The sequence below is a fragment of the Monodon monoceros genome, unplaced genomic scaffold (genome assembly GCF_005190385.1).
Source record: "Monodon monoceros isolate NGI ecotype Baffin Bay Population unplaced genomic scaffold, NGI_Narwhal_1 Super_Scaffold_9, whole genome shotgun sequence".
Lineage (NCBI taxonomy): Eukaryota > Metazoa > Chordata > Mammalia > Artiodactyla > Monodontidae > Monodon > Monodon monoceros.
Window position 1 is genome coordinate 24176601 of NW_021703786.1, and position 22767 is coordinate 24199367.

Consider the following 22767-nt stretch of genomic DNA (forward strand, 5'->3'; position numbering starts at 1 on the left):
CTGGAAGGCCCGGGAATTCCCGGGGGGGGGGGGACGGGGGACAACTCTCTCTTTTTTTTTTTTTTTAATTAATTAATTTATTTTTGGCTGCGTTGGGTCTTCATTGCTGCACGCAGGCTTTCTCTAGTTGCAGCGAGTGGAGACTACTCTTCGTTACTGGGCGCGCGATTTCATTGCGGTGGCTTCTCTTGCGGAGTACCGGCTCTAGGCTCGCAGGCTTCAGTGGGCTGTGGCACGTGGGCTCTAGACAACAGGCTCAGTAGTTGTGGCGCATGGGCCTAGCTGCTCCGCGGCATGTGGGATCTTCCCGGGCCAGGGCTTGAACCCGTGTCCCCGCATTGGCAGGCGGATTCTTAACCGCTGTGCCACCAAGGAAGTCCCTAAGGGGGGACACTCTTAAACAAGATGAAATAGTGCCATTTCAGATGCTGAGGCATCCATCAATCTCTGTGATTACATCAGTTGATAGATGGAATTGATTTCTATCTACCGGCTCACAGAAGGAATGCCATCTTCCACCTTAAAAGTAAGCATTTGATTCCACCATGAACATTTTCAACAAAGATTCAATCAAATCAGATTATATATTTGCTTGGAATTTTGCTTCCAAGTGTTAACTACGGTTTATTTTTAGCCTTGGGAGTGATGGAATTTGTGTTAACAGGTCCTGGTGAGAATAATCAGTTCGCAGCCAAGCTCCGGGTGCAGCCAATGTTCACGTGCAATGAAGGAAGACTTTGAAAATCCGGCAAATCCGGATCACACGCTCTTGTGAGAGGAGTTGGAGGAGGTTTTAATAGTGAGAAACTGTAAATGGTGGGAAAGGAGTAAAGTAGCCAGCATCTCACAGTGCCACAAAGCCCTGCGTATTAATGGGAACTCATTCCAGACAACCAGGAGAACTTCTCCCGGGGGGAATTGGGACTAGGAGAGAGTGGCCTGGGATGGCACCTCCATGGTATTAAGGAGTCAAAGGGACCTCACACTTGCATTTGCTACAAAGGAGAGAAGCACGGAACACGGTGCTGAGAACGTCGTTGGCAAGTGAAAGTGAACTTCAACGTGCATAGGAATTCCAACATTATCAATTAATTTGTTTCATATCAAACATGGGTGCCCTTACCAAGCAATGCAAATGAGAAATCCAATTTTCAGGAAATAAATGTGGAACATTTATATAAAAATTAAATATAAGTTGTAAGAAAACATTGTGATACTTCAATATAGAAACTCTAAACATATATTTATATTCAAATGAGTTTCTTACTCCAAAGTATAATTTTCATACTTCGAAGAGTACAGGAAGTTTATGATGATCTATGCAGGTGTCAGCAAACCAGAGGTTGAGGACCAATGGCCTATTTGGTAAATAGAGTTTTATTGAAATGCAGTCTCATACTCATCCCTCTAACCTATTGTCTATGGCTGTTTTTGAGCTTCAGTGGCAGCATTGAATGATTGTGCCAGAGACCTTGTAGCCTGCCAAGCCAAAAACAGTCACTAGCTGGCCCTTTAAGAAAAATTTTGCCTAAAGTAAACTGGATTTCTGGTGAAGCAATGCACCTTCTGAACGGGTGGCAGGTCTTGAAGAAGCTGTAGCTATTTCTGAGGGCCCCATCTTCCTGCACAATGAACTAGTGATTCTTCTTTCTCTGCAGAGGTCATTTATACAGGGGCATATGAATAGCTGTAAAATGTAACAGGAACACCAGTGGGGTTTGGATTGGTGTTAAAACCAGTTTCACAGAAGTGTGACTTTCAGATCTGCAAGGAATCTACTCAAAACCTCTTCTGTGAAACTGATCCGGATGTTTCAGCACTGAATCCAAATAAGGACCAAGACACTCAAGAAGGAACACTGCGACTCTCTTCATGTGAGACTCAGACCACATATTCCTTCCAGGCTGGAGAATACAAATCTGGAGCCTGCTTTTGAAGGAGCTACAGAAACTCTCTTCTTTTCTTTAGCAACCTTCTCCTATTTGCCCTTGACCCCAGAACCCAGGATGTAAACCCACATAGATACAGTTGGGAGCACACCCATTTCATTCAACGCAGGTAAACCACGTAACCCTGTAGGTTGAAAGTACTAGTGACCATATTTCACCAGCTCTCCCCAGCAGGCCTGCTGGTGGGGGCGAGGGTGCTCCAGGCAAATATTACCTCTCCCAGGCAAAGCCCTGCAAGATGATGGTGAGTATTTCCCCAATCCATCAAGATTCTTCTGTCTGTTAGGGAAAAGACCTTTATTCAACTTGTATTGCTTAATTTGAAAGCCACACCCAAATCTCAATGCCATCCTGACAATATTTCTATTAAATAAAATCCTCCCGTCTTGTTGGGAGGTTTTTAAATCAATCTGCCACAAAAAGCTTCTGAACGAGTTAACGCAGACGCCTGACTCACTCTCCAGCAAGCACTCCTCCACGAAGAATCAATGGACTTTTTTCAATCTATCAAAACAATTAGCAGTTAAGCAGTAATACAATTAAAATGCAGCTCTTCCTTGTACTCTTTCCCATATTTAAAAAGAAAAAAGAAAAAAGGCAAGGATGCTGAAGTCTTGGGAGTAACAGAATTAAGACCTAGCTGCTGGGTTCAAATCTGAGCTTCATCCCTTAGGGAAGAGCCACATTTGCTAAGTGCATAGGCCACAGAAGGCACTGAGGCACGACCACACGACCACTCTTTCTCAGCCCACTTTTATTTATTTTTTTATTGCAGTATAGTTGATTTACAATGTTGTGTTAGTTTCTGGTGTACAGCAAAGTGATTCAGTTATACGTGTATATATATCTCTATTCTTTTTCAGATTCTTTTCCATTAGAGGTTACTACAAGATATTGAATATAGTTCCCTGTCTCGGCACACTTTAAAAGATGAGCACACTGAAGCTCACAGGGTTGACGTGACTTGTCCAAGGTCAAGCACCTAGTAAGAAGTGGCAAAATTGGGATTCAAATTCATTCTATCCCCAAAACCCTATTTTGTTTTGTTTTCTCCCCCCAACTCTATGTAATGATAGCTGGACAATGTCAAAGGTCTACGACCTCCTCACTTCCTGGGACAGCCCTGGGGACGTGCTGTTTTGTTTTGCTCTCTGCCCCTCCGTTTATTTTTATTTTATTTTTCCTTGCCGCTCCTTTCAGTCTTCGAAGCATATATAGGTACAGTCTTTCTTCAGATGATTAGGTTTACGCCTTCTTCATTACAGTCACAAGTGAGTCATACTTCCTGCAAGTTATACCAGCTCACCTTGCTGGGTTCCAAGGGTTCACAGGTATTAAGCTCCCATACTGTGAATCTTAACTTCAATTTGAGGTCATTTCCTGTGGGCCTCATGTATCATCTACATGTGGAATTCGCCCCTCATTATTATCTCTGGAAGGTCTCTAATGGCCTTGGCCCTTCTAGACTGTAAGCCCCATCAAGGAAGGATTTGCTGGCTCGCTCACCACTGTATTCCCAGAACCTGATAAATACTGACTAGACCAATGGACACTGTACTTTTGCCACATTTCAAGGAGGTAGGGAAACTAAGGCACAGGAAGCTTTAAGATAACTTCTCTAAGACCACAAAAAGAGTGGGACTTCACATAAAGCCATTTAAGAACAGCCATAACCTGGATAAGGTGTCATCTGATAGAGCAACCTGGTTCTTTCCCTAATGCCATGCTATACAAAGGGGTTAGGAACAACATAAATGGGTTTTGAAATTTACCATCTGCTTTTCCCAAGTCTTTGGCACCAAGATAAAAGACATTGATCCTATGCTGTACGTGTGAATGAATCCAACACAGGGTGAAAAACTAACAGTTCTTTTTCCACCTACCAAGTTCTCACAAGCACCATAAAGAAGAAAGCCTATGCTCAGCCTACCTGGAAGGGAAGAATCCAGGGAGAGGTGTGCAGAGGTCTCCCAAAGTACCACCTTCCCCCGTGCACCCAGAAGGACCCTAAAAGAGCCCCCTCCCCACAAATGGACTGGAGCTGAGTATGTTCTAGTTAACTTCATGGACAATGCATTATTCATGGATGGTGAGATTCTTAGTAGGCTCTTTATGAATTAGGACCCACATTAGGCATTTCTGATTTTCCTTCCACTGCATACAGACTATGTAAGTAGAGGACTACTGATGTGATCAGAAGAAATACTGGAAAATAAGCCTGAGTACCAAGGCACTATACGTGCTTCTATGAGGAGAAAATACATAAATGTCAGGAAATGCACTGGAAATAAAAACACAAGCAGAAAATTGAACGGATTCACGTCATGTGCCTCCAAGAATTTAGAGATCTTGCTACACACTGAGATTTTTGCTCCCCTGCTTCTGGCTGCATTCGGAGGTATGCCGACAGGCCGTGACTTAGTAATTCCTGCGAATCTTCCTTTGAAGGTTTTCAAATCGCATTTAATACAAAGCGTGTCATAAAAAAGACTCACTAATCATTGATCAATAAAATATATTCCCTTCCATGGAGTACCTTTTTATACCTCCAATCTGAAAAGCAGTGCTTTCCTGACACCCCCTTGGGAATCAAAGGCAGACTCATGTCAGGCCCACAGAGCACAAAGGAAAATGTCTCTGATAACTTTGTGCTTTATGTACAGGCAGAGGTGGATCATTCTGGAATAAAAGAATTTTTTAACATGAGTCCATTTACTCTGTAATTCAGAGAAAAAGAGGGACTTCCCTTTCTCAGAATTTTCCTGATCCCATTTTAAAGTCAAAACTAGAAAGTATCCCAAACAAGCATGAAAGCCTGGCTAGCTCTGAGATCTAAAGCATGTACCGAATCCACAAAACTTGAGACAAAGACACAGAGAAGGATGCATGAGTCTGGCACAGCAACTTGAGATAATGTTTGCTGGATATAAATCTGGCTTCGTAGGAAATACACCCTATCTATGCTCTACCCAAGAATTAGGAAACTTCTAGAATCTGTGCCAATGAAACAGAGCTGATTGAACAATTCAGAGAGAGCTTCTACTTCTCTGCCACATGTACCCCTCCATCCCCTGCACCTGCTGCCAGCCTTTTCCAACCTCCTATTGCCATCTTTCTTGCTTCCACATTTTTCCTCTCCTTTTCTCCTTCTCCCTCTAAGCAAGCTTTTAGTTGTGGTTGCAAGCCACCATCTCTGCTTAAATTCACTGAATTCTCAATCCAGTGTTAATCTGGGCAAAGAAGGTGTGGTCCTCTGTCAGCTGGCATAAAAAGAGCTAGTTACTTTGCAATGCCAAGCTAGACCCAAGTAACATGAAGTTCCCACAGGCTGAGAGATCTCTGAACACAACCCAAGGCATCAGTACTGTATGTTTTCTCTGGTCGAGGGCATTCATTTTCATCATGATTATATTAAGCAGAAAACCTAAAATGACTGTCATCCTTGGTCGCTAATGCCTTTCTTTTTCGTTTCCTCCCCCTCTAACAAGACTGTTTCACGGAACAGGTAGAAATCTGCCTACCTATCCAAAAAATGAAAAACATGATGCTCTTCTGATAGGAACTTTTTTCATGAAACACTGAAATCCCATTTCCCTGCACTGTAATTTCTAGGTCATTATTTACTAAGCAAAGTTAGAATATTCCATTTAAATGTAAAATTGTCTTCTCCTAGGACCGGCAGAGCAGCGCTGCCATAAACAAACAAATTGAGCAAGTTAGAAATTTAGTCTCTAATAAAAATAGGTATGGGGGGCTTCCCTGGTGGCGCAGTGGTTGAGAGTCCGCCTGCTGATGCAGGGGACACAGGTTCGTGCCCTGGTCCGGGAGGATCCCACATGCCGCGGAGCGGCTGGGCCCGTGAGCCATGGCCGCTGAGCCTGCGCGTCCGGAGCCTGTGCTCCGCAATGGGAGAGGCCACAACAGTGAGAGGCCCGCATACCACAAAAAAAAAAAAAAAAAAAGGTATTGGGGGGTGCTTTATAATAATCTGCAAGGCTATATAAGCAGATCTTAGTCTACTACACAATCATCTCCTGATAATGAGGTTATGTGCTTAGGAGCCTTAAGACCTGAATCATCTGTCAGTGAGATTTATGACATGCACTTCCCAAGGGAAGGATACCCCTAATACGTTGTTGTATTCCATTGACTAAGCAGTCAGGGCCCCCATGTCTGCGGGAAACCAGAGAGACCTTTTCCACGGTGCCAAGTACAAAAGTATGCTCTCGGGGGGACAACTGATGAGAAATTATTTTAAAAGTGTGCAAAGATATATGACCCACCTCAAAAGACACGCAGAATTTTATAGAAAATAGAAGAGATTCAACCCAGGCCTTTCAGTACTCTAGATTTGTGGAGCAACAGGCCTTTTAGAAGATCAGGAAGGCTGGCAACCAAGAGACTATACGCAGATCCTGTTAACTCTGCCTCTGCTTTCGTTGCAGACACCACTTTGAGCTTAGGAACCAGGAGGGGTCCTGGATGTTGGGACTATTTATAAACCCTTACTTCTCAAATATGGCAGGACCCTATCAAGGTACATCAGCATCCCTGCACCCTGAGAACCTCAACAAGAGGCTGGGGGCCAAAGAATCTAGGCAGAAATACACTGCATCTGTCCCAGCTCCCCATGACCGTCTCGTTTTCGCTAGGTTTATGCATCTGTAGCTGAAGATATAGGATCTTAACCTAATTTGACAGTGGGTGAAATTATGCAAAACTCCACTGTAAATAAAATAGCAATACATATGAATAATGAAAAGGGGTGCACATTTACATACAAAAAAGGACAAAGCATTATTTGGAAAATTAAGTTTTTCAGAGTTCGTACCTGTGTTCATAAAGAGTCCAGTCGTTGCCATGCTATTTTCCATATTAAACACACATGACACTGATGTTGGTGTACCTTCAATTTTGCAATCGTTTTTCAACATACAAATGAGGGCAAAGAATGGCAGCACATTTTTACACATAAATATAAAAAACACTCAGGTTTGTTTTTCAGGCAAGCACGATTTTTAAAAGTCAATGTTTTCCTTCCGAAAGACGTGACTATTGCATATTTATCCTATCTAAGTCAGGACTTCATCATTTTCAACCAAAGTTCCTTGCATAACATCCAGAAGAAGGAAGAGGACAACATGATCTTCAGAAAATGTTATAATTCTTCAGAGTGAAAAAAGTCAGAATGAGTTTCTGGGTTCAAAAAGATGTAACATTTTAGATTTCATTTATTAAGGGCATTGTGAAGCCATTATATAACCATGTCCATGTAACTCTAATAGCCAACAATCTCGTTAGCTCTATTTTCAAGAGAGCCAAGGCAATAAAAAGAAGAGATATTAAAAGTTAACTACATAATACATTGGGGGAATGCAATTAACTTCATTTGGCCAAGCATGGGATACAAGGGAGGGGCAGAAGATGAGCGTGGGGGAAGTCTGCCCTGGAGGACTTTAAATGCCACACAAGGGACTTCCCTAGTGGCACAGTGGTAAGAATCCACCTGCCAATGCAGGGGACACGGGTTCGATCCCTGGTCCGGGCAGATCCCACATGCCGCGGAGCAACTAAGCCCATGTGCCACAACTACTGACCCTGCCCTCTAGAGTCCGCAAGCCACAACTACTGAGCCCACGTGCCACAACTACTGAAGCCCGCGCACCTACAGCCCATGCTCCACAACAAGAGAAGCCACCGCAATGAGAAGCCTGCACACCGCAACTAGAGAAAGCCCGTGTGCAGCAACGAAGACCCAACACAGTCAAAAATAAATAAATAAATAAATTTATTATTTTTTTTAAATGTCACACTGAAAGGCTTAGACTCACTGTAAAAGAGGGTGTGCTGACCCTAGGGATTCGGAGAAGAATGCGACATGGGTCTTGTTATTAAGAAACTTACAATCTATGGGCTTCCCTGGTGGCGCAGTGGTTGAGAGTCCGCCTACCGATGCAGGGGACATGGTTACGCGCCCCAGTCCGGGAATATCCCACATACCTCGGAGCGGCTGGGCCCGTGAGCCATGGCCGCTGAGCCTGCGCGTCCGGAGCCTGTGCTACGCAACGGGAGAGGCCACAACAGTGAGAGGCCCGTGTACCGCAAAAATAAATAAATAAATAAATTTAAGCACTTTATAAAGTATTTTTCTCTGTCAATACTAAAAATATTCAGTAATTCTATAGTCGAACTAATGGGTCCAACTTGGGTGCTTTATTTTAAAAAGGTTTAAGTTTGATTCCCATATTTGGTTTATTATAGTCATGGGGAGTGTTTGCTAAAAAAACAAATTCTTGGGCTTCCCTGGTGGCGCAGTGGTTGAGAGTCCGCTTGCCTATGCAGGGGACATGGGCTCGTGCCCCAGTCCGGGAAGATCCCACGTGCCGCGGAGCGGCTGGGCCCGTGAGCCTGCGCGTGCGGAGCCTGTGCTCCGCAACGGGAGAGGCCACAACAGTGAGAGGCCCGCGTATCGCAAAAAACAAACAAAAAACAAATTCTTTATCCTCTCCTCAGAAGTATTGAATCAGGTCACGCCACCAAGTCATTCTTATATGCAGGTAGCTTAGAAAACACTGAATTCTCTTTCTGAATGATCTAGCCTCCAGCTTTGGTTTCACATTGGACAAAAGGAACAATAAATTTCATTCCCCCACTGTCATCTCTTTCTGTACCTACACTTTCAATTTCTCCCCCATCATTCTCAACTTCTCAAATACTCTGAAATTACATCCAGGAACCAACTAACTGCAGAGGAAAACTATAATGGAGAAACAATAGATAGGAACCAAAAAGAAATCTGTAAACGGGAAACAATACAATAAAAGGGAAAAGAAATTTAAGTGAAAAGATAAATATTTGAGGAAATGGAATACCAGTACTTATTATCTTCCAATTTCTTCTCTTTCCCCAGTTCACGAGAGATCAGGAGCATAATTACAGGGATGCAAATGAGTGAGGAGTCATCAAGACTTTAGTATCTAGTTGAGTTGGAGGACTTGGTTAATTCCAGGCATCCTGGGGCTAACGTCAAGGTGAGGGGTGGGGGAGACCATAAACATTCAGTCTACACCACTAGTCATAACATCAATTTGTTCCTGAGACTGAGTTGCCATTTCTCTTGGATTTGAGTTTCAGTTTCTTGAATACAGCAACTGATGAGCTACTCAAGTGCCCCTAGGGCTGGGGCATCTTGCCCATCTCTTCTTCCCCCAACCCTCACTCCTGCTTTGTAACTGACATCCTGTCCCTGAGTCCCACTCTGAGCTGGAGCACTTCCCCACATGCTTTTCTGATGCTGCTAGGCAGGCTTCCTTCACCCCCCAGCCACCTGCCTTCCAGAGGCCTTTCTTCACCTTCTCATGGCCATCCCTGTTGACACCCACCTACCTGGACCACACTGGTGGTCCAGCATAGAGCTGTTGTGTTTTCCAGGTGTAACTCCCTGTAATCACAAGCAGAGAGCATTTCCATCTCCTCCAATGTTCTGAGTACCATCTACCCAACTTTGTGTCAGCCAACCCTTTCACATGATGCTATAGGATGTGATAGGGTGTGTCTCATCATCATGGACACAATTTTGTCTTAGCATAACTATAATATGCGGGTTCCAAGAAAGTGAAGCAGCTCTCCTCACCCCTTGATACCCTGATTCTGCCAACTGCTACACTATACTAGTCCCAGATCCTATGTAAGAGAGTAATAATAGGCTGGTGTGATGTTGCTTTAATGAACACACACCCTTATTCACTATTAGCAAAAGCTTCACCACCTCAACGAGCCAAAGATCTGTTTAAGCCTCACACTGATATTTACAAATTTAAAGAGATACTAACTGGATACTGGGTTCTCCGGCTACTGGCCTTTTGCTTGCTTACAATAATTCTTGCTGGACTTCCCTGGTGGTGCAGTGGTTAAGAATCCGCCTGCCAATGCAGGGGACACGGGTTCGAGCCCTGGTCCAGGAAGATCCCACTTGTCGCGAAGCAACTAAGCCTGTGTGCCACAACTACTGAGCCTGTGCTCTAGAGCCTGCGAGCCACAACTACTGAGCCCGTGCGCCTAGAGCCCGTGCTCCACAACAAGAGAAGCCACCGCAATGAGAAGCCCACACACCGCAAGGAAGCGTAGCCCCCACTCGACAAACTAGAGAGAAGCCCACGCGCAGCAACGAAGACCCAACTCAGCCATAAATAAATAAATAAAATTTTTAAAAATAATAATAATTCTTGCTAATAAAATAGTAGAAGCCTAAGAGGCAAATTTCACTTGCAAATACTACTTCTTTCCTTTGGGTAATAACTATTCAAGGAGACACTAAACAAAGAGAACGTTTAAAAGCTGAGTTTTCCTAGATATAAACTCTTATACATTGCTGATAGGAGCATAAATATTACAGTCACTTTGGGAAACATGTGCATAACTCTACACCCCTAGTCATATTCCCTAGAAAGACACTCTCACATGTGGGTAATAAAAAACATGTTTAAGTATGTTCCCAGCAACAGTGTGTAGAAAAGCAAAACTCTGGAAACAACCCACTATGGGTCAAAGAATGAATTAAATACATTACGGCAGATTCATATAAAGCATACTCTACAGCCATAAAAGTGAATGAATTATAGTTACATGCATCAATCTCAAGATCAAAATGTTCAGTAAAAAAGATCAAGCTCGGGCTTCCCTGGTGGCGCAGTGGTTGAGAGTCCGCCTGCCGATGCAGGGGACAGGGGTTCGTGCCCTGATCCGGGAAGATCCCACATGCCGCGGAGCAGCTGGGCCCGTGAGCCATGGCCGCTGAGCCTGCGCGTCCGGAGCCTGTGCTCCGCAACAGGAGAAGCCACAACAGTGAGAGGCCCGCGTACCTCAAAAAAAAAAAAAAGATCAAGCTCTGCAATACAATGGGGAAACACAGTCTTTTCAGAAATTATGTGGAATCTATGGCCATACCACCCTTAATGTACCTGATCTATTCTGATCTCGGATGCTAAGCAGGGTCAGGCCTGGTTAGTACTTGGATGGGAGACCAAATGTGAATACAAGGTGCTGTAGGCTTTAAAAAAAAAAAGTGGTGCTGGGAATTCCCTGGCGGTCAAGTAGTTAGGACTTGGCGCTTTCACTGCCGGGGCCTGGGTTCAGTCCCTGGTCGCGGAACTAAGATCTGCAAGCTGTGCAGCACAGCTAAAAAAAAAAAAAAATGGTGCTAGGACAAAGTGGATATCCACATGCAAAAGAATAAATTTGGACCACTACCCTATACCATACTCAAAAATCTACTCAAAATGGACCAAAGACGTGAATGTAAGAGTTTAAGTGGTAAAACTCTTAGAAGAAAACATAAGTATAAATCTTTGTGGCACTGGATCATTGGCTTAGGGAATGATTAGATATTACACCAAAAGCAAAAGAAAAAATACCTTGGACTTAATAAAAATTTAAAACTGTTGTGCTTCAAAGGACACTATCAAGAAAGTGAAACAAGAGCCCACAGAATGTGAGAAAATTTGTGCAAATCATGTTATCTGATAAGGGTCTAACATCCAGAATACAGAAAGAACTCTTAGAACCCAACAGTAAAAAGACACATAACTTGAATAGAAATTTCTCCAAAGATAGAGAAATAGCTAATAAGCACATGAAAAGCTGTCCAACATTATGATTGTCATTAAGGAAATGCAAATCAAAACCATGCTGAGATCCTACTGCACACCCACTAAGGATGACTAGAATCAAAAAGACAGAAAGTAACAAGTATTGGCTAGGATGCAGAGAATCTAGAACACTAATACACAGCTAGTAGGAATATAAAACAGTGCATCAACTGTGGAAAACATTCTGGCAGTTCCTCAATAAGTTAAACAGAATTTCCATACGACCCAGTAATTCCACCTTTAGGTATATATCCAACAGAAGTGAAAACTGTTGTTCAGACAAAAGCCCGGACACGAATATTCATAGCAGCATTATTCATAATAGCCCAACAGTGGAAACAACCCAAATGTCCATCAACTGATAACTGTATGAACACAATGTGATATATCCATACAATGAAATATTATTCAGCCATAAAAAAGAATGAAGTACTGATTCATGCTACATGTATGAATCTTGAAAACACTATGCTAAGGGAAAGAAGCTGACACAGAAAACCATATATTGTACGATTCCATCTATATGAAATGTCTGGAATACGGAAACCCATAAATATAGAAAGTAGATCAATGGTTGCCAAGGGCTAGGGAAAGTGGGGAGTGAGGGGTGACTGACAATGGGGACAGAATTTCTTTCTGAGTGATAGAAATGTTCTAGAATAAGAAAGCGGTGATGGTTGCACAATCTTGTCAATATACTAAAACCAGTGATCTGTACACTTATTTAAAAGAATGAACTTTATGTTATGTGAATTATATCTCCATACAAAAAGTTAATAGAAAAAAACCCAGCAAGCTGTTGAAGACTACCTCCTCTGGGATACCACATGTATAGAGAGCCTGGGATCACCGGGGGCATGTAGAGTGTTCAATGAACTTGTATCATTCTACTTATTAAGCTGGGCAATAGGTTCGTGGGTGTATTGCTTCATATCTATTCAATATTCGATAAAAAAACAAAACATTTACAAGAGCAATAAATATACTTTTTTTTCTGTTTTTCAAACCACAATCAACACAAAAATTGGATTTGAATTTAAATGACCATAAGTTGGTAGTCAACCTTAACTAAGCAACCTCAGTGTGCAAAATACCATTACGGAAAATTATGGGGAGTTAAAATAGAGGCAATGACAATCACAACCCTCCAAGGAACTTATAAACTAAAGCATGAGCGGCCACCAGCTCCAGAAAGCCATAAACCAGCTTCCTCGTGGAATAATTTCAGCAAAGGTTTTGACAGTCCCAGCACCAGCTATTATTAAAGAATCCATTTCATACAATTTCATACAATTAAAATATCAATATATTTTACTTTGAGAGCTTCAAATTTTTATTCTGAAAAGTTGTTTCCTCTCCCTTTTATAAATCTGCTTTTAAGGACTTGGGATAAGGTGGAATTAGACCATAGGAAATTGTAAGGAACTTGTTTATGAGGCTTGTTCTTCACTTGAAGTTATATATATATATATATTTTATGGTACGCGGGCCTCTCACTGTTGTGGCCTCTCCCGTTGCGGAGCACAGGCTCCAGACGCGCAGTCTCAGCGGCCATGGCTCACGGGCCCAGCCGCTCCGCGGCATGTAGGATCTTCCCGGACGGGGGCACGAACCCGTATCCCCTGCATCGGCAGGCGGACTCTCAACCACTGCGCCACCAGGGAAGCCGGAAGTAATATATTTTTAAAGCCCCGACTTAAATGATATCTTTAGATTATCACACATTCTCATCTAGACTCTATTAGTTTCTGAATATTCATATAATGACATCTTGAAGTGCCTTTTTTGCAAGATACGGTCTAGATAAACAGACAAGCTTTCTAAAAACAATTAAGGTTACCCTCAAGATTTATAATCGCTGTAGGTCATCGAAAATTGTATCTATGTTTCCAGTTTTACCAAAGATTGGCAAAAGCAAATAGTTTTAACTTGAACACTCTTTTTCCACTAAGGAAATCAATATTTTTATTTTATATCACAGTTTCTGGGATATATACTCTAGAAATGTATCATTCCAGTAATTAATTCAGGAACATATATCCACTTTAGAATCAACTGTCTAAATTAATACAAGTAACTTGATGTGAATGAATGTCAACTTCTCTTTGGCTGTGGAAAGCAATGGTGTTGGAGAAAGCGAATGGAAATTTGTAGCCACAGAGCCCTGGATTGGAATCCAAATCTGCCACTGATTCTCTGACATCTGTAAAATGAAGATATTAGGATCCACCTTGGAGGACGACTGCAAAGATGAAATGAGATAATTAACACAGTGATCCTGGCACACTAGAATGTTCCACAGACATTGGCCCTCTGTGTTTTCCCCTTTCTTGTGAAAAAGCAAAGCCTTCTTAAGTAAATGTCCACATAGAGAAATACATAATTTTAATTAAACATTTAGGCACTAAAAAAAAAAATCGGCTTCGCCATTTACTAAATTTTCTCCTCTGCATGGTAAATTATAATCTTGGTTAAACTGTTTCAAAAAAATTTCATGAGAACCTTATTTTTAAAATTAAAACTAATGAGGAAGTGGAGAATAATCCATTCTTAAGCTTATTAATATAACTGAAGGCTTCATCTCTCTACCCAAGTGCTTACTGGTTTCTGCAACCAAGGTGAGCAGCTATGACCTATATTTTAGGATTTGGATTGGACTGAAAAGTCGCTGTGTTGTTGGATGAAGACAGAAAGGCATGCTTATCACATCTAGCACTAAATTAAGAGGAGTAGCTAATACGGTAAATAACAAAAGCAAGAACCAAAAACATTTTGTCAAACTTGAAATCAGCAGATGCCATTCATCATGTTTACATTTCAAAGTCCTACGGTAATGGTTATCACTATAAGGCTGCTTGTTTTTGTAGGCCTCAGACACACCGGATGGAGACACTTAGCTTTGCCCGAAGAATCACGTGGATAAGAGGAAGGTGAACTGATAACCTTGTCAGCCAGCAATCTGATGCAGCTTCCAAAAATGACAATGCTAATACTAAAGCATCAACATAGCATAAGGTGCTGAAGTAACAGTTCCCATATTTTCAGCACTGGTCCTCCAATAACTTGAGCCCAACCTGGCCCACACCTCTTTTTGTACGGCCCACGAGCTAGCTATGCGTGGGTTGAAAAAAGGCAAAAGGATAATATTTCATGACATTTGAAAATTATATGAAACTCAAATTTCAGGGTCCATAAATAAAATTTTACCAGACATAGCCATGCCCATTCATTTACGTATTGTCTCCTCCTGATTTCATGTCGCAAGGTCAGAGTTGAGTTGTTGCAATCTTATAGCCTGCAATTCTAAAATATTTCTATCTGGCCTTTTTACAGGAAAAGCTTACTGACCCTTGCTCTAGAGCACCGCATTCAATATTTTTGAAAGGGCAATAACAGAGGAGGTCCAACAGATTGGGGAGGGAGTCTGAAACCATTTCTTAAGGTGAATTGTTGAGGGAATTGTGGATATTAAGCCAGCAAAAGAGAAAACCAAAGGACAACATTATAGTTTTCTCTAAATATTTAAAGAGCCAGCATGTGGAAGTGGCTTGTGTTTGTGTCACCATAGACAGGAAAATGAAAGTTCTAGGGAGGCAGACATCAATTCAACATAAGAGAGTATCTTCTGGGAATTCCCTGGTGGTCCAGTGGTTAGGACTCCCCAGTTCCTCTGCTGGTGGCCTGGGTTTGATCCCTGGTCAGGGAACTAAGATCCCACAAGCCGCTCAGCCAAAAAAAAAAAGCATCTTCTAACACATCAAAGTGGACAATCATAGATGTTATATCACAGAAGAGCAAGCACCCTGCCATGCTGGTATTTAAGCTAAAAGGCAAGATGATTGCCATGCGAGATTATTATAGAAGATCCTTACAGTGGGTAGGAAGCTGAACTGGTTTAACACTCAGGTTCTCTCTAAATTTTACCTCAAAAGAAAATGATCATAAATAACAGGTGACAGCTTAATGACAGGTCAATGGAAACAATTTCTATTACCACATTCACTAAGGATTATACTTTACAGGGAAATATATATACCTATATGTATGTGTATACATATATGTGTGTAGGTACATATATATGTAAATGGCATATTAATAAGAGGTTTATTTAAATAAAGAGCACAGGAGCTATAAAAAGAAGCACAGTAAAAAAAGAAGGGTTATTTTTAGGAGGAGGGTTCCAACTACAGAAAATAAGGAAAGGACGTCCACTGCTAAATAAAATGAGCTGGAATCTTGCCTTGTGTTACTACAGGAAACCAGCTTGGTGCTGCTTGAAAAAGGGGAATAGTCTATATATATTTAAAATGGAAAGGGGAAGAATGTGTTAAGAAAAAAAAAAGAATGTGCTCAAATACAAAATACAGTAAAGGGCACAGTCGGGTGATTTACTTGCACTGGACTTCATAAAATAGTTTTACAAACGACTTCACAAAGCACAGCCACCTGTTAAGCTGTTATTTTGGCCTATCTATTTCCAATGGCAACCTTGACACCCAAGCAAGAGACATACCACCATAGCAACATAAACATCACGGTGTTGGAGAATAAAATTTTAGGAAGCAATTTATAGCTTCTGCAGGGCTGGAAATAAACTAATCCTTAAGCATGTGTTACTATGACATAACGTTCCCACAGGACAAACTCAGATCCTCTGGACACCTCAGGATTCCTTCCCACGGGCCATTTGGAAAGTACAGACTCCAAAAATGAATATTGTACTAGATGGACTTCTAAAATAAAGGTATTTAAAGGTGTGAGACCGTGTGATTTCATGCACACCTCAGGGAATGCATGATTACCAGGTATTCACACAGCATCCACACTTGGACAATTATCACTGTCCCTTACATTTGCTGAATGGGCTTGTATGTCATGTGATCAGCCCCTCATGGAGGCAAAAAGAAGGGTACTGGAATACTACTCAGCCATAAAAAAGAATGAAATTTTGACATTTGCAGCAACATGGATGGACAGAGAAAGACAAATACTGTATGATATCACTTATATGTGGAATCTAAAAATACAACAAACTAGTGAACATAACAAAAAAGAAGCAGACTCACAGATATAGAGAACAAACTAGTGGTTACCAGTGGGGAGAGGGAAGCGGGGAGGGGAAATATAGGGGTGGGGGAGTGGGAGGTACAAACCACTGGATATAAGATAGTCTCAAGGATGTATTGTACGACACGGGGAATATAGCCAATATTTTGTAATAACTATAAATAACTGTAACCTTTAAACTTGTATGAGAAATAAAAAATTAAAAAAGAGGGCTATTGAAAGTTGAGGAAACTGAGGCACAAGAAAATCCAGTCTTCCTAAATCAGTTCATGGCTATCAATCAGCAAGGCCTCACCATACTGCACCACCCTAAGCCAGAAACCCCGAGTTAGGGCAATATAGGTACTTTAGCTCCAGGAGATAAAATGCCAAGGAAAGGGTAGAGGAAAATGAAAGGAAAATCATGTTTGAAAGTGATGAGGCCTCTTTTCAGGCATGATACTCCCTGTGAGAGGTGGGGCGATTACCAGGACTTAAAAGATGAACTTTGTAAGGTACGGCTGATTTGCCATTCAAAAAGACCCAACCAACAGGAAAGAAAGCTGATCATCCAGCTTTAAGATGAGACACACCCAAAAGGTGTGTCGTGGGGTGGCATGTGGCAGGGCCAAGTGAGTCTGCATCTGGGTGAACAGGTTCTACCTCATCTGGGGATCTGAGAGACACCAAGGCAAATCCTGAGCCCAGTGGTCACAAACATAGGCCTGGGCTCCATCCCAGAACCACAGTCCATTAGCCCTGGCCACCATTTCTAACTGCTTCTTTTTCCTTTGCTCTTGAGTATTCTCAAAGATAGAGGCCTGCAAGGCCCGTGTGCAGTTCCTTCTCCAGATCCACAGAAGAGACTGTCCAAAGGCCAGGACAACACTGAATGCAGCCGTTCTGCAGATGAAAAACAGATGAATCTATGATGAAGCTTCCTATGATGCCAGGGATTTGGCTGCTTTTGATATGAGAACCATTCCTGAACCCCTTTAAAAAATAAGATGGTTGGGCTTCCCTGGTGGCGCTGTGGTTGAGAGCCCGCCCACCGATGCAGGGGATGCGGGTTCGTGCCCCAGTCCGGGAAGATCCCACATGCCGCGGAGCGGCTTGGCCCGTGAGCCATGGCTGCTGAGCCTGCGCGTCCGGAGCCTGTGCTCCGCAACGGGAGAGGCCACAACAGTGAGAGGCCCGCGTACCGCAAAAAAAAAAAAAAAAAAGATGGTTTCTGACAGATATAACCAACATTAAAACAAACAAACAAACAAAAACCTCCTAAAAGAGCTAAGGCAGAAGGCTGAACACTATGTAAATAATGGCTAATTTTAAATATACTTGACCCTTTTGGAAGTGTGTTTCTTGAAAAGACTTAAGGGGGTTATTCCACTTGGACAACTAATAGCCTAATTACTATTTTTTAAGAAAACAATAACCAAACTCCTTTTCAGCCAGTCTTGGCAAAAAATCTCTAAGAACAGCCATCTCTGCAGCACTGTATGTCATACTGCTGAAAAAAACATAATTACACTCAGCTGCATCCAAGTTTCCATCAAACACAATCCAAAAGAGGTGAACTATTGAATCCTGAGTCTAAAGGTTTTTCATTTTGAGCACGATGCCTCTTTATGAGCAACAAAAACACAACATCCAAAAAAGAAGCATTCGTCATAGCCTTCAATAGTCCAGGATTTGGGTCTCCAGTGTACACAGTACAGTCTGTACCCCAATGATTAAAGACAATTCTAGTTACCAAACTCTTTGCACTTGGGGGGGGAGTAAATAACTCTATTTCGTATCTTTAAACCTGTCTCATTGAGCAAAAGAACCGTCTATTTTCACAGCACTTTTCAAGCATTGAGAAAACCACTTTTATCCACCATGTCACTTTAATGGAGGCTGAAATAGCCCAAAATGATGATAAATGTTAGGTGACATGAATGGCTTTATTTGTCTTTTCATCGGCTCCAGCATCTTCATCATCATTATTTCAGGTCAGGGTAAACTCAGCAAAATTTTCCTGATGAAGGCCCATGTCAAGAGGGTACAAACCACAGGGAACTCACACATCTCAGAAGACATGTCCAGGGATTCAAATACAAACTTTAGTGATAACCCCTGTCTTCAGAACTACCTGTCCATACAAGGAGGTGATTACAAGTCTTGTTTTCTTAAACATCTATCCAGTGTTGTTTTTCTATTTGGTTAAACTGCTAATTACTACTTTAACAAGAGTGTTGTTTTCTGTGACTTTGTTTTGCAGATGTCTACTATTTCGGGTGCATTAGAGATTAAACAGACATCTGTAAGGTGGCCCAGGCACACTGGAAAGTTCTCAGACTGGAGACCAACATTTTTCTACAACCCACTACTTTCTTGGACAGTGCAGGACACAAACTGCTCCTTGAGAGCGGCAGGACTATAATCCTAAAAAATCTAATGAAATCCAGGTTGTTGGCTAGTGAGTTGAAAACTCTACCTACAGACATCACTAAGAGAATTGACAACAATGAAAATGTTGCAAAGTTAACTTGTTAATAAGCCGTCATAATAATAAATTAGTTTTTTTCTCCTGAGTTAAATATTTATCAAATCCTAAAAAAAAAAAAAAACTAACATTTTAACTGTACTTCTTTATTTAGAAAAAGAGTCCAATTGATGTCTGTTTCCACCTGGTACAGGAATAAAGCATTATCATTAATCAAATATTCTGTATTCTACTTTAATTGAAGAACACTTGTCAGTGACAACTTTGTTGGAAATACTTCTAAAATGCACTGGTACTTTTTCCTGTCTTAGTAAGTATTCCAAGCAAAAATGCACTTTTTGTGTTAAATGACAATATAGTAGGACTCCTGAATTAAAACTGTCAGGCACTCCAGCTGTTGCTACAAAGGTATAGTTCACTAAATTGAGTCATTAATGCCACCCAAAATATGGATACAGGTCCATCTTGTCATTTTCCTCCTTTGAAAGAAGGCAGAATTCAGAAAATATTTCTAGTTACCTTCTGTTAATTCAAGTTTTATTAAGTTTGCTTCAGGAAATGATGTATGAGTTTAATGATAAAGTAATATAACCAATGCTTTAAAGGAAAGAAAAAAATGCTGACCAGATACCTAGAACAGTAAACTCATAGAACGTAGAATGGTGGTTGCCATGGGCTGCAGGGAGGTGGATAGGGAGTTATTGTTTATGGGTACAGAGTTTCAGTTTTACAAGATGAAAAGAGTTCTGAAGACGGATGGTGGTGATGGCTGGCCAACAACGTGAATGCCCTTCATGCCACCGAATTCTACACCTAAAAAATAGTTAAGGACTTCCTTGGTGGCTCAGTAGTTAAGAATCTGCCTGCCAATTCAGGGGACACGGATTCGATCCCTGGTCTGGGAAGATCCCACATGCCGCGGGGCAACTAAGCCCGTGTGCCACAACTACTGAGCCCTCGTGCCACAACTACTGAAGACCATGCACCTAGAGCCTGTGCTCCACAACAAGAGAAGCCACCGCAATGAGAAGCCCGTGCACCGCACAAAAAGTAGCAACTAGAGAAAGCCCACGTGCAGCAACGAAGACCCAACACAGCCAAAACTAAATAAATTAATTAATTAAATAAAATAAAAATTAAAAATAATAAGTTTAAGAAAAATAGTTACGGAGACTTCCATGGCGGTCCAGACTCTACACTTCCCCTGCAGGGGGCGAGGGTTCGATCCCTGGTCAGGGAACTAAGATCCCGCATGCCGCGCAGTGTGGGAAAAAAACCAAAAAGTTAAGATGGCAATTTTATGTAATATGTTTTACCATAATTTTTTAAAAATTATTTTAAAAAACTGACCTGAATGTACACATCCAATTAAGTGTGGTCCCCTTCAAATAGTTCATGTTAGGGCATTACATGTTTATTTCCATAGTGTTGACACAGAGCAAAACATCTCTGAATCTCTGCTGTAAAATTTAAGACAGGTTTGTTTGGATTTTTTTCATTGTTTTGAACATTCCTGATAACGGTAAATGTCTTTGGAGGACAATTTTTAATTTTAAAAAAGCCTTTTATAGCTCCATTTTCAGAATAATAATCTTATCAAGCTAAAAATTTTATTTTAGCCCACATGAGGTGTGACTCTACAGGAGCAATATGAATTTGTGCATGTGGTTTGTAAACTGCCTGTGAGGCAATGCTAGTAAAGGTGAGACACAAGTTTCCAAGGAGCCACCTTCTCAGCAGGAAGGGAAAGTACACAGTGCTGACTAATACATTTTGATCATTTTTCATACCCTCCAGTTTGCTTACCTCCATGTGAAAGAGGTTTAAGTTTTCAACGAAATGTGCCAGAAACATGGTGTCACTTGTCTGTTCCCATTGTTATTTCCAGATACTAATTTTGAGAAACCTACAGGTGCTTATCAGTGAACATCTCGGCTAAAGATGTCTATGAAAGCCAAAGGCTGTCACTGCCATTAAAAGGAATAATTTCTCAAAGTGTAGGGGTGGTTCTCTTTTTAGAGCATGAACTACAAAACTTCTTTTCAAAGAGGAGTATGATTCATTTATCAAAGTTAAACTGAGGAATGTCACTTGGTTTAATACTTGAATAAAATTGATTGTTCAGTAGGAGATAAAGCTTATGGACCACTCTCTTAGCTTAACTGGAACAGAAGAACTACCTTCCCCCAATTATTTCCTTTGATAATCCTGAACAAGTTATTTAATCTTTAAGGGGTGTGTGTGTGTGTGTATTGGGATAGAACTAAATAATCTCTAATGCTCCTTCCAGCTTTGGGATTCTAGGGAAGGCAGAACTGGGAAAGCAAAGAGCCTGGGCTCGGAAGTCTGACCAGCATGGGCATGAATCCAGGTCTACCATTGAATAGCCATGCAAGCACCTGTGATCCACATCTGTAAAATGGGATGCTAATATCCAACTAACAGGACCATTACAAGGATTAAATAAACAAGAAAGCGCTGGACAAATGTAATTTCTCTTTGCCTCCTTTGCATGCAGAATGTGACTGCTTGCAATCCAAGCATACAAAACAGAAACTGAATTTTTAAAACTCTTACTTTCCAAGCAGGTTTCATGGGATGCGTCGCCGAGGCACATAGTGCTATTTTATCATGTACAGAAAAGCAAAGTGAGGACTTCCCTGGTGGCGCAGTGGTTAAGAATCCACCTGCCAATGCAGGGGACATGGGTTCGAGCCCTGATCTGGGAAGATCCCACATGCCGCGGAACAACTAAGCCCATGCGCCACAACTACTGAGCCTGTGCTCTAGAGCCCGTGAGCCACAACTACTGAGCCCGTGTGCCGCAATTACTGAAGCCCGCGCACCTAGAGCCGGTGCTCTGCAGCAAGAGAAGCCACCGCAGTGAGAAGCCCGTGCACCGCAGCCCCTGCTCGCTGCAACTAGAGAAAGCCTGCGCACAGCAAAAAAGACCCAAAGCAGCCAAAAATAAATAAATAAATTTATTGTTTAAAAAAGAGAGAATCAGGGCAAGCAACTTTCACAATCTGTGTAAGACACGAAGACAGAGATGGCTCAGGTAAGCATAATGAACAGTGTAACCCTGCACTTCCTAGGGACTATTCAGTCCTCTACGATACCTTTCAGGAAGCGTGGGCACAGTAATTATTAAAAGGTCCTACACCATCTCTATAAACGGTCTATGCCAGTTGGAAACACTCTTGCCAGAGAGCCAAGAGATAAGTGAAACTTGGTCGTTTTAAGAATAAATAAATAAATAAATAAATCCCACCATGACGGTTAAAACTAGAAAATATTGGAGAGTTTTGGGGAACTCCAACTAATCCAGCAAATAAGACCTAATTCATTTGAAGGCTTCAATCACTTAATTATATTAGCATCCAAGTTCATGGTGACTTCTCTAACCCCAGCTGATAAGTTTTCTTCTGAATAAATACACAGATCAGTTAATTGGGGTATAAAAATACACAAACTAATGCTCAGAAACATCTGGATCTGACCTTAATACGGCAAATATAATCAGACCTAAATGGTATGTGTGTGTAGTTGACATGGGACAGGGCGCAGTCTTTGGAGATTAGTTGCTTAGATTAGGTGCTTAAACAACATTATTACAGGTTGTCATCAAATTACATTT

General features: G+C 41.6%; 1 protein-coding gene and 1 pseudogene across 2 annotated transcripts in view; one reads left to right on the top strand and one right to left on the bottom strand.

The window, feature by feature from the left end:
- The window catches only part of PITPNC1 (phosphatidylinositol transfer protein cytoplasmic 1), a 252078-nt gene that overhangs the window by 218675 nt on the left and 10636 nt on the right, over positions 1 to 22767 (bottom strand). The gene's annotated exons all lie outside the window — the stretch shown is intronic.
- Positions 10882 to 11000, top strand: LOC114889818 (annotated as a pseudogene).